Source organism: Salmo salar, chromosome ssa17, assembly GCF_905237065.1.
Source record: "Salmo salar chromosome ssa17, Ssal_v3.1, whole genome shotgun sequence".
Lineage (NCBI taxonomy): Eukaryota > Metazoa > Chordata > Actinopteri > Salmoniformes > Salmonidae > Salmo > Salmo salar.
The window spans coordinates 16,566,778-16,581,964 of record NC_059458.1 but is presented as its reverse complement, the minus strand read 5'-3'; positions in this window follow the sequence as shown (position 1 = coordinate 16,581,964).

The window sequence follows — 15,187 nt, the reverse complement described above, 5'->3', positions numbered from 1 at the left end:
GCTGAGCCCTGCGCTTGAAACCAGCAGTCTGTCTCCCATCCTACTCATTACAAACGGTTGAGATCGATATCATTTAAAAGCATATAAACAGGGTTGTCAAACTATTTCATGGTTTCTGGAGAAAATATATGTTTTAATACAAATTGTCATTTAAAACCTGTTGGGGCTACAGGTTAGCAATGAACCCCGAGTCGGGATTGCTAACAAGGCTGGAAATTCAAAACATCAAAAATCTAATAATTTCAATTTCTCAAACAATCAACTATTTTACACAATTTAAATGATAAACATCTCCTTAATCTAACCACATTGTTCGATTTTCAAAGAGGCTTTACGGCAAAAGCATAAAGTTAGATTATGTTAGGACAGTACATAGCCACAAAAGTACAAACATCCATTTTCAATTCAAGGTCAGGCGTCACCAAAAGCAGAAACCAGCTAGAATTATGCACTAACTTTTGTCAATCTCCATCAGATGACACTCCTAGGACATTATGTTATACAATACATGCATTTTTTGTTCCATCAAGTTCATATTTATATCCAAAAACAGCATTTTACAGTAGCGTGAAATTCAGATTTTTTCTTCTCTGAAATGCTTCCGGTGAACATAACAAAATTACTATTCGAAAACATTGGTAAATTATAATATTGTCATTCAAATAATAATATATTATCATCTCGTAATTGCTACCGAATGGCCAGATCTCAAAATAACTTTACTGGGAAATCACATTTTGCAATAAACGGGGTGCTATGCTAAGAACAACAGGCTATGCTATACAGTTAGCATCATCTAAAATCGATAATAACATTGTAAATATCCCCTTACCTTTGATTATCTCCATCATAAGGCACGCATCCCAGGTCCGGAAGGCATCCCAGGTCCGGAACAAATGTGGTTTCTTTTGACAAAGTTCATAATTTATGTCCAAATAACACCAAGTACTTAGCGTTCATTATGCTCCCACAAAACGTGGTGGGGGGAGTGTAAAATCACGCCGAAAAGCTAAAAAAACCTAGTAAATAATCTATTTATGTTCGTTCAAACATGTCAAATGTTGTTTAGCATTAATCTTTTGGTCCATTTTTAACGTTAAACATCAGTAATATTTTCACACAACCTATCCTATGTCTAGATAAAAAATGATGACAAACTCACGTTTCTCAGATTTATGCGCAGGCGCAAAAAAAATGAAGTGATGACATGTCAACTTCCTTGGATTCTAATTTGCTCTCTGTTTATCATATCAAACAACTTTATAAAGATCGTTGACATCTAGTGGAAGCCGTAGGTGTTGCGAAATGAATCCTTTCTCACTATGGTATCTATAAAACAATGACACTAAATAGTACAGTCACAAAATTCATATTTTTTTTGTATCTATTTTTCACAGGTTTTTGCCTGCAATATGAGTTTTGTTATACTTAGACACCATTCAAACTGTTTTAGAAAATTCAGAGTGTTTTCTATCCGAATGTGTTAATAATATGCATATCCTAGCTTCTGAGTTGGTGTAGGAGGCAGTTAAAAATGGGCACATATTTTTTTCAAAATGTCTCAATACTGCCCCCGAGCCCCAAAAGGCGTAAACTCAGATATTATTTCATATTCACAGATGTTGTAGCTTAGACCCTATTTTACATCATCTAAGTGTTTTGTGTTGTGCCCCCCCATCAGTTGAGACACAACATGCTCTTGAATACAGGGTGGGTGTCATGTTTTGACTGATAAATGTACTAAAATGGGAATACAATTTAAATTGAAACTTTCAAATTGTACCACAAAATTTCATGGAGGTCCACACATTGGAGAATGTTGACTTGAATGGGAATATGTTTTAAATCAAACTGTCAGTCCTCCATATGAAACCTATTGAAATGATAGAAATATAGATCATGAATAGACATGACCACCGACCATTGACCACCTACCGTTGACCACCCACCGTTGATATTCAACGGTGGGTGGATCAGCGGTCATCTTTGTGGTAGTAGTTAGAGGCTAACATTTCAATACAATAACAATTCCAAAGGTGTAACAGCTAAATTGCAGTGGTCTTAAGGGATAGGTTCATTCTATTTCTACGATTGAAATGACTCTCACCATGTATTCAAGAGCATGTTGTGTCACAACAGATCGCTTCAAGGTTTTAAAATGACATGTATGGTGGTGGGTGGTGGTACTTAAAAAAACTAATTACTGATAATACTTTTAAAAAAGTGGCATTATTTCGATAATAAAACATTTAATTTAGAGAATAAAGTCAACATTTGAAAATAAAGTCAACATTTTGAGAATAACGTCGCAGTTATATTTCAAGATTAAGGTAGGGGATTAGGTTATTCCCTAGTCTATTGACTCACGAAAATGGTGGTTTCTGTTTTGACTATAACCGCCTGTCACGCTTGTCGTTGGAAATGGAGGACCAAAACGCAGCAGGTATGTGTATGCTCATCTTGCTTTTTAATAAATACAAAATGAACACCAAAATAACAAAGAACTAGAATGAACGAACAACAAACAGTCTGGCAAAGCATAAAGCTCAACACAGAACAATCACCCACAAATAACAAACACAAACACACCCTAATATATGGGACTCTCAATCAAAGGCAGATAGACAACACCTGCCTTCAACTGAGAGTCCCAACCCCAATTAACCAAACATAGAAACAGACATACTAGACTAAACATAGAATACCTGAAAACCAAACAGTGCCCAAAAACCCTGGAATACTTAAACCAAATGCCCCTTCAACAAAACACACCACCCCGAACCACATAAAACGAATACCCTCTGCCACGTCCTGACCAAACTACAATACTAATTAACCCTTATACTGGCCAGGACGTGACACCGCCACAAGCCCCAAGGGACTCGTCTGAAGTCGGTAACATTGATGTACCAATTTATGTTTGTAGCATCCAAACTAATGTAATCCCATTGTGGAAAGGAGAGATTATCACAAACACAATGGTGTTCTCTGTTTCGCTCTACAACCCCCACAAGTGTCACGGGACTCGTCTGAAGGTAACAGGTACCAGGTTTAAAACAAATTTGCATCAACACCACTATATGGCAGCCCATTATAAACTTATAGCGGCCCACTAGATTGAGTACCCTAGGCTAATCGTAAGTTACAGTGGGCAAGTGAAAGTAAATTATAGGCCTATCCAACGGCTGCGGGAGAAATGAACAATGAAGCGTGATTTTACAAATACGTGTCTGTGAGAGGATAAGCAATTCAAGGACCACTCTAGCATGCGCAAAGCAGCTAATTTCCGTTGCTGTTTGAATATATTTATGTGTGAATTCTCCCTTTCACACACACACTACATCTTAATGTTTTAAATGTACAGTACCGTTAAAAAGTTTGGGGTCACTTAGAAATGTCCTTGTTTTTGAAAGAAAAGCAATTTTTTTTGTCCATTACGATAACATCAAATTGATCAGAAATACAGTGTAGACATTGTTAATGTTGTAAATGACTTGTAGCTAGAAACGACTGATTTTTTATGGAATATCTACATAGGCGTACAGAAGCCCATTATCAGCAACCATCACTCCTGTGTTCCAATGGCACATTGTGTTAGCTAGTCCAAGTTTATAATTTTAATATGCTAATTGATCATTAGAAAACGCTTTTGCAAAGTTAGCACAGCTGAAAACTGTTGTTCTGATTAAAGAAGCAAAAAAACAGGCCTTCTTTAGACTAGTTGAGTATCTGGAGCATCAGCGTTTGTCGGTTCAATTACAGGCTTAAAATTGTCAGAAACAAGGAACTTTCTTCTGAAACTCTTGTCTCAGAAATGAAGGCTTTTCCATGTGAGAAATTGCCAAGAAACTGAAGATCTGGTACAATGCTGTGTACTACTCCCTTCACAGAACAGCGCAAACTGTCACTAGCCAGAATAGAAAGAGAAGTGGGAGGACCCGGTGCACAACTGAGCAAGAGGACAAGTACATTAGAGTGTCTAGTTTGAGAAACAGACGCCTCAACTGGCAGCTTCAACTGGCAGCTTCATTAAATAGTACCTGCAAAACACCAGTCTTAACATCAACAGTGAAGAGGCAACTCCGGGATTCTGGCCTTCTATTGGATGCTGGCCTTCGAGGCGTCTGTTTCTCAAACTAGACACTCTAATTTACCTGTCCTCTTGCTCAGTTGTGTACATTTCTAAGTGACCCAAAACCTTTGAACGGTGTTGTTTGTAAATTGTAAAGTATTTTATTTGTAATGTCTTTTTTGTTAAGCGTCGGACCCCAGTAAAATTAGCTGTCACTATTGTCGCCAGTTAATAGGGAACCATATTAAAATAAAATGAATCTAAATCTAAATAATAAGCATAGGCCTATAATGAGGCTAATTCTTTGGAAGTGTACATAAAACAACATGCCATTAGGCCCAAATTTGTAATTTAACCTTTAGTTTCGACATATAGGCTGCTGGCCTAGCTGTTACTTTGTAGGGTACTATACAAGGTGTTGGCATACGCAGGGGATTGAGGATAACATTGTAGCGAGTTCGAAGGGCACTATGTCAGGGACTGATGCACGCAACTCATGTCTCTTCGCAGTCTCAAAACGCTCCATGGACATTAGAATGGTATTGCTTTGAGGATATCGTGTGTGTGCGTGTGCATGAGTGGCGCCTGTTTAAATGGGTGTATTAGACCCCCCCTACACACACACACACACACACACACACACACACACACACACACACACACCTGCATACACACAACCCACGTGTTTCTACCTATGTATGTAGCCACACGGACATGGAAGAAATACCTCATCCATCTGTGTGGTTCCTCCTTCTAAAAAGACCCAATCTATGGCACAACCTCTTCCACGTCCTAATACCTATAACATTATGGTTATTATTTGCAAAAAGTGCAAGGATTTCCTTGTTACTAAAGCCAATTCTAAAGTATAGTTTCACCAGTCATCTAACTCAGGCATTTCAAGGGTGGCGCATACAGCAACAAGGAGCAAGGGAGACATGCAATTAATAACCAAATCCCATACTTTAATCTTGAAATATAACTGACATTGTCGACTTTATTCTCTAAATTAAATGTTTACTTTATTCTCGACATATTGCCACTTTATTCCCCCAAAATTATTTTGACTTTATTCTTGAAATATTGCCACTTTTTTAAAGTACTATGTTCCAAGTACCACCACCCATCACCGTTTAGAAAAAATGTCTCTTCACTTGGCCCTAATACTCTTCCATATTTAAATGACATACATCTCAACCGTTTATCTTTTCCAGTGATAAGCACATGGATGTCTCATGGCATGGTGGGGTAGGCAAAATGGGTCAACTTTGAGCACCTTTATCTCCTGAATGTTTTGGCATGCAGGTAAAACACTTCTTGATCACTTCTTTCATGGGCAAATATGTATGGAAAGTTTTGTTTCAATCAAAAGGATGCTGTCAAAAAGTGAATGAATTGAAATGGATTCACCCAGAGGCTACATCAATAAAGATAACGTTCCTTGTTGTGGAAGAATACAAAGAAGCCTAAGCTATTACAAAGCAACCAACTACCCCCCCAAGCCTGTGACAATTAGAGACACTACTTCATACATTTTCTGTTGGTGATATAAACAACATTCTAAATCTCTGTCAATACACCAAAGCGTACAGTTGGGAAGCATATGGAGCAGCCGATACAGCAGACTAAGCTCACCCCTCAGCTTTGTATAGCATGGTACAGTATTTCCTGTCTGTCCAGTCGTATTATGGAATAGGTGTCATATCACTGCAGACGTGTTGCAAGCCTCTGCACCTTCACACCGCCGTCGTGACAGAGGTAGAGGTAGGTCACCCCAAGGCTTTATCCCGACCTGTGTAATGCTCTCTAATCTCTTCCCTTCTCTGTCTCTTCCTCCTCTTTTGCTCTCTCCCTTTCTTGCCCTCTCGCTCCCTTTTCCTCTGTCTCATCCTTTGTTCTCTCCCTCTGGCTCTCTCTCTCTCTCTAGCTCTCTCCCTGTTAGCCCTCTATCTAGCTCTCTCCCTCTCTGTCATCCTTAGCAACCTATGACTGTGCATGTTCATTCAACAGTATAGTGAATCCCACAGTAATAAACAGACAGGAGGCAGCAGCAATGGTGGTACAGTAAAGTATGTTATATCACTATCTGAATGAACGTTGCTGAGGGCGTTTCAATTTGGTAGCGTGGTGTGTGTGAGACTTCCACAAAATATGTCAGTATAAAGAAGATCACTTTCAGAATTTTCTTTCTCATTCGTAAATAGAGCATACCAGAATGAATAAAGATAAATGCTACGTCCAGTGAATTGACATTATTTACCGAGTATGTAGACTTCCCCATGTGGACAATTGACTAATTATGAGTAGCCAAGCCGATAGCATTATTCTGCACACTTACCCCTTTTAAACCAGTCAATTAACTCTAACGCACACATACCTGTCTGTATAACTGTGTCCCCAGTGCTTAATGATCTGAATAAATTTAGGGAGATGAAGCCTGAATCTGCCAGATGATAAAATAAGTTCCATCTGGTTAACATTAGATATTGATGTCTAATAAAAGACAAGATGCCTCAGCGCAGTATTAATTCAGAAGTAAAGTGACCCAGGAGCTCAAACTTGAAAGCTTGATTAAAACTTAAGAGGGAAAAGGGACCGGAATAGAATTCCAAAAAGATGTAGCCGAGTGTCTTTTCAACTCGGATTAATTCACTGATGTAGTGCAAGTTATACCCCTCTCCATTTTAATCACTGTGTCTCCTGTATATACTCTAACTTCCAAGTTGTACTGCATGTGACAGTACAGTGCAAGATCATGTCCTAGTCACAATAATCATGTCCAAGTCACAATAATGTCCTCAAAGCTCTTCAGATCCTACTGGAGTGCTGAGAACCCTAGATGCATTCCTGGTTAAACGCATTTCGTCGGTGTCCTGGAAAAACCTTGTGTCACTTTTTGTTGATTTTGAGTTTCATAACTCTAGGACTAAGGTTAGTCATTTAAAATACCTTGTGAACTTCCATTCATATTTGTATTTTTTTTATTCCTGAGATGCATGTTTTTTTCTCCAGGATTTCCAACCTAGTCTGACACCTTTCCCTTGAACACACACTTCCTTGACAGATGTCTCCATCATATACCTCACACTCATCACACATCACAGATGTATTTAACCGAGTGAGCTCAACTGATGCCAGCTGGTAGAGTCATTACAGTTGTCAGTGGATGAGGCACTGGCATGTTTTCAGTGTCAAAGTGAATGATATCTGTCATTAGTTTGCCAATATCATAGTTCACAAATCCTGTCTTTACTAAAAGATATTGGTCAGGGTCAGCTACCTCCATGGCAGCGATACGAAGTATTTGCAGACATTTTCTATGGATAAGAAGGCTCTCCCTGAGACTCTAATTGGATACCTCATACATGATACGTGTCCCACATGGCAACCTATTTCCTCTGTAAAGCACTACTTTTGCTCTGGGCTTTTGTCAGAAGAAGTGCACTAAATGGATAATAGGGAGGTCATTAGTGTTAGACTATACTCTCTACACAGCAGCGAGTTATCCGAGGCCAAGAAGAGGGAACCTGACCCAGTATCTTCTCATTCAAGGATCCACGTGGACTGGACGTGGTCATCCCATGCAAACAGGGTCATTTGAATATGTTAGGATTGTACATTAGGATTCAGAGAATATTCAGGTATATTGAATCACTGAGGATAAATGATGCCTCGTCATTGTTAAACACTGTTCCAAGCACAGTGTTCGGTGGAAATGCAATAAGGCTGACCTTGGGAGATATCAGACAAACCACGTGCATTCAGGTCCCCTGATTCAATGCGGTGGTGCAGGCATTATTCACAGCACTTTACAGCAGTTCCCACTCTCAGCACTTATTACAGTTTGACAATAATACAATCATCTTGGATTGTGTGAAAAAGTGCCAAACATTCTCTCTCCCTCCCTCCCTCCCTCCCTCCCTCCCTCCCTCCCTCCCTCCCTCCCTCCCTCCCTCTCGCTCTCTCTCTCTCTCTGTCTCTCTCTCGCTCTCTCTCTCTCTCGTCATTCAGAACAGTTTAAGTCACTGAACTTGTTTTTGTAATATGTTCAGTTTAGATGCCTTAACACTATCCTAATACCAGCAGGTCACTGCAATGCTTATGGATCACCATTGGACTAAAATATGTTTTAGTCCCAAGTCATTTCTGTATGAAGGTAAGAAGTTACTGAACTACGGCTTTCATGTTCAACACTCAAAGAACACGCTATTGTTCCACCAAAACACCTTAACTGCGAATGAGTGTCTATGGATCAAACACAAAACCTGTCCTTCAAAAAGCCATCAAATGTGCCTTTTGCATGAGAGAGCCACAAGGTGGATGTTAAAAGCTCAGTGGAGTGTTTGTAAAATAAAGCTTGGCTGGGCACTATGACCCTTGGCTAGGAGGACACATGAAACAGATATATGGAAGAAAATCTGAAAATTCAAAAGGCTTTAAAACCCTGGCCTTGACACTTTATTCATTGGTGAATGGATAGATGGACATCTATGGAGAGCTCAAGCCCCCTTTCATGTCCCCCATTAAAAAAATGATTTTCCACTCTTCTGATACTAAATTGAGAAGAAAGACATGCAGTCTTTGGGCACCGGAGAAACTCGCGGGGAGTTTAGATGTATTTTATCTGTTCTCTCTCTTCAAGTAGAGTGAGAGAGGACATATTGTTATCACATTGATTGGTAGTCTGCTGTAAGTCTAAAGCATGTGCTGCACACCTTACTGAACAAGGATCTGTGCCTCAGTTTAAATATCCACAAATAACAATTACATTGAAGCAATATCAACCATACATTATAAATGGTACACTAGTATACATTTTAGTCATTTAGCAGACACTCTTATCCAGAGCAACTTACAGTAGTGAATGCATACATTTCATGCAATGTTTTTTTTTTGTACTGGCCCCATGGGAATCGAACCTACAACCCTGGCGTTGCACAGACCATGCTGGCGTTGCAAACAACATGCTCTACCAACTGAGCCACAGGGCTGTCCGGGAGTATAGACATTGGAACTTAACCTGTCAGCTTTATCATGTTTCTCAGCAACTGCTCATGCCACATTTATTTAGTAAACACAAAGTTAACTTTATTACTTTCACACTTTCACAATAGGTCATGTCCCCATTGAAAAGTCCATTGTGAAAACTCCTTTTCCTTGATTGGCATGTTCTCCCTGGGCCTTCTAATTAGTCTGTTAATTGCCCTTACTCCCCAAAATGCATCTGAGAATTCAAATGATATTCCACCCAAATGAGTCCCTCGTATGTTTCGTTCATTGGATCCCAGCTGTTGCTTAAAAAAATACAATTATCTGTAAATGGCCTTTTACTATAAAGACATAAATGGGGCTAAACAAAATACTTTTAAAACTGCAGAGCCCAGCCCATCACCTCCCTCCCTCAGACGTCAGAGTGACAGAGATGGATTCGGGTGGCGACCTCGTGATGGACTACCAGGGCTGTCCGGGAGGTTTTACTGTGACGCCAAGCTGTTTGATGTCCCATAGTCTTGGCTCAACTCCAGACCAGCAAACGCCTCCCGGGCCTCCTATACTCAAACGCCATTAACGTCACTAATTTGATTCAGAGGGGTTGGGTTAAATGCAGAAGATACATTTTGGTTGAATGCATGCAGTTGTGCAACTGACTAGGTATCCCCTTTCCCCTTCCCTAATTATTTGCGGAAAAATACACAACTTTGGTCTTGGTGTCTGGTTCCAATCAACTTTTAATTAAACGGTCACTCTCAGAATCTGTGGCTCTCTCTTTAATGTGTTTTAGCCAAACACAAAAACCTCAAATGAACCCAGGCACGCACACACACACACTCCAATCTTTGAAAGGAGGAGCGTTCTTTCTTGATTCAGATAGCTGCCTCTAAATTCATTTTCAATTCGGCGAGCCCTCATATTTCATCTACAGTGGGAAATGTTTCATTGTTTAATCCTAGAAAGCTTTTTGAAAGATTACATATCGCTTCTTTCATAAAGACACCATTAGTGTCTTGGGAGTAATGGAAGCCACTAATTTGATGGTTTGACCTTAAGCTATTCATCAGCTTGGAGGGTAGATGAAATGGATGTTGTCAGAGTTCACATTATCATTTGGCCACAGGACCCAAGAGTTTACTGATGGCATTAAGTAAAACAGCTACAAAGAAAATATTGTTGAACAAAAGACTGACAAAATGGGGCTTGGGTAACGTGTAGATGTACTATAGTCTACTGATTCTTAGAATCCAAACATGCTGTGGTGGTAAAGAGCCAGATCAATGACTAAGTCTGATCAAGAATGAGGGAACTATACTGAACACAAATATAATCGCAACATGTAAAGTGTTGGTCCCATTTTTCATGAGCTGAAATAAAATATCTAAGAAATGGTCTTTAAGCAGAAAATACGTATTTCACAAAAATGTTGTGCACTAATTTGTTTACATCCCTTTTCACAGGTGTGGCATATTAAGAAGCTGATTAAACAGAAAGATCATTACACAGGTGCACCTTGTTCTAGGGACAATAAAAGGCCACTCTAAAATGTGCTGTTTTGTCACTAAACAAAGTGTCACAGATGCCTCAAGTTTTGAGGGGGCATGCAATTTGGAATGCTGACTGCAGGAATGTCCACCAGAGCTGTTCCCAGATACTTTAATGTTCATTTCTCTACCATAAGCCACTTCCAACGTCATTTTAGAGAATTTGGTAGTACGTCCAACCAGCTTCACAACCGCAGACCACATGTAACCACACCAGCCCAGGACCTCCACATCCGGCTTCTTCACCTGTGGGATCATCTGAGAACAGTCACACGGACAGCTGACGAAACTGAGGAGTATTTCTGTCTGTAATAAAGCCCTTTTGTGGGGAAAATCTCATTCTGATTGGCTGGGCCTGGCTCCCCAGTGGGTGGGCCTGGCTCCCAACTCGGTGGGAGTATGCCCTGCCAGGCCCAACCATGGCTGCGCCCCTGCCCAGTCATATGAAATCCATAGATTAGGGCCTTATTAATTGATTTCAATTGACTGATTTCCTTATATGAGCTTTAACTCAGTAAAATCGTGACAATTGTTGCATGTTGCGTTTATATTTTTGTTCAGTGTATTCTGTCAAACCCTGGATTCTCTAAGATAATTGTGGTATGTAAAACATCTCAAGCTCAATGGCGTGAAAAATCCCCAACAACAAGATGGCACAAAGATAATGTCAAGATTAATATGCCCTCTGAGGCAATTCGGCAATAGACAAAAGAAGTCAGAAGTTGTTATTGGCATTCTCGCTGGCGACTGACAGGGTAAAATGATATTAGCACAGGTGCCCACACAAAGAGGAGCTGCTGAAGTGGTAACTAATCTGATCCTAGATCTGAACAAATCAATTAGTAATTGAGGCATATTTATAAATCCCCATTCAGCTGCCTGGGTGTTTTGTAGTATGAACACTTTTGTGAATTAATTTGTGGTGTCTAATGGCAGGAAATTAAGCAAACCAGAAATGTTCATAAATAGGTTATTTTTGTTTCGTGAAGGCTACATTGTAATTAGTGAAATAAATAGAATAAATGTTTTGCTATTCCAGTAATATATTTCAATGAATGTTTTTGTATGATACGTTTGCTAAAAACACTTCAATTGGTTTGCCTTTATGGTAAGTGTCATGGATCCCTCCGGAACTTTCATTACGCACACCTGGCCCCTATTCCCATTGATTAGTAATTTTATAAATGTGCCCTTCGTTCACCATTGTCCAGTCGATTAATGTTACAATGGCCGTTGGTGCATGTGAGTACCTGTGCTGTATGTTTTGGGCTTTCGTGCCCTTGTGGATAGATCAGATGATTACGGGTCTTGTGTGTTAATCCTCGCTCTTTTGTTTGGGTTTCAACCCTGTGTTTTTGTTACTTGTTTGTTTGGTCTTCGTCCCCGTGCTTTTACACGGCACGCCGTAATTTGGGGCTTAATAAAAAAAAATATTACGTATTCCTGCGTCTTTGTCCCGAATCTCTTCATACCAACATGACAGAATAATCGACCATTGAGGGAGACAGCGAGAATGGCCAGTCCGATGACGCTGCGACTGGTCCGTCAGGGAACGCCGCAACTTCGGCAGCTGCAACTGGGTCGTCCGACGTCGCCACAATGGGTCTGTCCAACGACGCAACTTCAGCAGCCACAACTGGCCCAATCCAACGCTACTGGTCCATCCGACGCCGCCGCAACTTCGGCAGCGGCAACTGGCCTGGCGAACGACAACTTCGGCAGCTGCATCGGGTCCTGATCGACCCGCACTACGTTCCTGTGATCGTCCTTCAGACCGGTGTTGTTGCGCTGCTTGTGCGTCGGGGGGGGGTTACTGTCAATGATCCGTCTGGAACTTTCATTGCGCACACCTGGCCCCTGTTCCCACTGACTGTATTTGTATATATGTGCCCTTTGTTCACCATGGTATGGTCGATTATTGTTACTATGTCCTTTGGTCGTGTGTACCTGTGCTGTGTGTTTTGGGCTTTCGTGCCCTTGTGGATTGCGCAGATGATTCATCCTGTGTGTTAATCATTGTGTGCATGTGTATTTATTCGAGGTACTCCTCGCTCTTTTGTTTGGGTTTCAACCCTGTGTTTTGTGTATGTGTTTGTTTGGTCTTCGTCCCCGTGCCTTTACACGGCACACTATAATTTTGGTAAAATAAAAACCCATATTACGCATTCCTGCACTTGTCTCCTGATCATTCATGCCAACTTGACAGTTGGCTTATGATACAATGCAAATAAAGATACCATACAAACAAATGATTTTGTTATTCAAATGTCCTCGCTCTGCAGCAACCTTTCAATATGTAACTCACTGATTTAATCTAATGAAACCAAATCTACAGCCCAATGGCAAAAACACAGCCCGTAAACCAGATTTGACTCTTGGTGCCTCAATTAATCCACAAAAATTCGGTGCAAGTGATTCACTATCAAAGTTTACAAAGGGAGGTAGTATAATTATCTCTCAAAAGCTTGCAGTTCCATAACATCACACATTCATTGTCAGTGTTTTCTCAGCTGTCCAATTACATAAGCAGTGTGTCCTTCCTTCTGAGCCTGAGGCGGAGCCCGACCTAGCCAGTAAACTCAGAGGACTTCGAGACGCTCGTAGTCCCATTCATCATTAGTGCTAGCGTCCACCGAGGCCACCTCGCTCACCACCACCACCCCGGCATGATGAATCCCCACCCATTCAAAGAGTAATTTAAACGCAGCCTGCGTCTCGCCATTTTCTCGTCCTGACAGTCCGGACCTGCGTTCAATGGGGGCTCCTCTTCGCTCATCTAATCTCTGGGACTTGGAACAGGAGGAATTGATAGACGCGCAGAGGGCAATATAATGTAGTGTAGTCATTGCAGGCCCTTGCAGTGCCACAGAAATGAGCTTTAAAATGATGTAGTACACGGGACCTTGTAATCTCACCGATCAAATTAGCCACTGAGATTCCCTCAACCCTGCTACAGAGAAGCAATGGAGTCTAACTTAACTGCAACAGTGGAGAGCTACTCCTTCACTGTCCTCTGGGTTACTGTATCTCAGTCCACTGATCCACACTCAACTTGTACACACGTCGAAGTGTGATGAGAGGTAGGAGTTACCATCTATTGCATCAGCTGTGGGTCACCTCTAGGGTTACACTTTATGGTCGAAGTGTGTCACTGAGGTATAAACCACTGAACCCGATCTCCATATTGCTCAACTACATTGGGTCTTAATGGGTTTCCATTTTGTTTATCGGCCCATTGCCTTTAAGATATCTTCCAACCCAAATAAGAACATTGTACCGTAAACCCTCACAATAAACATAATTTATAGAGCAAACCAATATGGCCGCTGTCTTCTCTGCTTTGGCACAACTGAGACTTTTCATTAGTTTCCTTATTCTATTCCCCTGTCGCATCTAATCTAATTCACTAATGCCTTTGAAAAAGTGTCGTAATAGCACTGAGGCAGAACGAGTACGTTTGGAGCCTTTTGATGGTTCCTTCGCATCAATTATTATGATTATCTTGAATCTCTCGGGATTATCTGTTGTAGTGACATTTAAAGTGCAATTTCCAAGATTGCGACAAATCCTAATTGAGTGCTTTCTCAAGCCTCGATTTAGACTCATTTCAGAGAAGTAAACATAAGTCGAGCAGCACATGTTGATATCTCATTCAGAGCGCTAGAAAAGAGGTTTGTTCTGACACGCATCCATTTCAGAAACTACCAACAACTAATAAGCAAGACAAGTAGCAAGCAGTAACAATTACAAAATCCAGTTTTAGTTACTAGATGTGAGTTCATGATTGAATGTTCTCCTCATGTCTTTCTTTTTAAATTAGTTGTTGCATTTATTTTGTACAGGGTGACCTACTGTATGTACAGTATCTTGACTGAAGTTTTATAGCCTCTGTTTGACCATGTGGGATGGGTGAGATTGGATCTGTAGTAGGGCTACATACAGTCTCAGCTTGCTTCTCTTTGAATGAGGCCTTTGAAAATCCCTATAGGCAGCCAGTTATGTGTGTGAAGGCAAGGCTGAGAACAGTGAAGCAGCTGATCTCAGAACAGCGGGTATCCCCATACAGATTGGCTTGGTGCTGGGAGAGTGTGCTCACTTCAAGAGTACCTAGACATGTACTGTATGGTGCCTGAGTAGTAGTACAGTAATGACAAACTCCCTTCCATTTCTTCCTCCACACTTCTCTTGGTACTGCACTATACGGATCTTCCTCCATAATCACTAGGGTTGACTCTTTGCATAATTGTGAGCAGGCCGCAGGTTAACAATTCTGTTCCGTATTCTATGCTTTGGTTTTCAGGTTTATGTATAAATATAAGCCACTGTTCAGAAAACACTGGATGTATTCTGTGTATTACGGCCTTATTACCCACACGGCAAAGGTGTGATTGTAGAGGTTGAATGTCAGACTTAATGTACTGTACCTGGACTTAACACAAACCTGCACCACGATAGCATCAGTTACATTTGCATTGCACAAACAACTATATCCTTAATGTCCATAGGGGCCATTTCCAAGTTCCTTGTGTGTTTGCATAAACATTGCCCGTAAATTGTGTGCTTTCCCCTTCCAATCTCA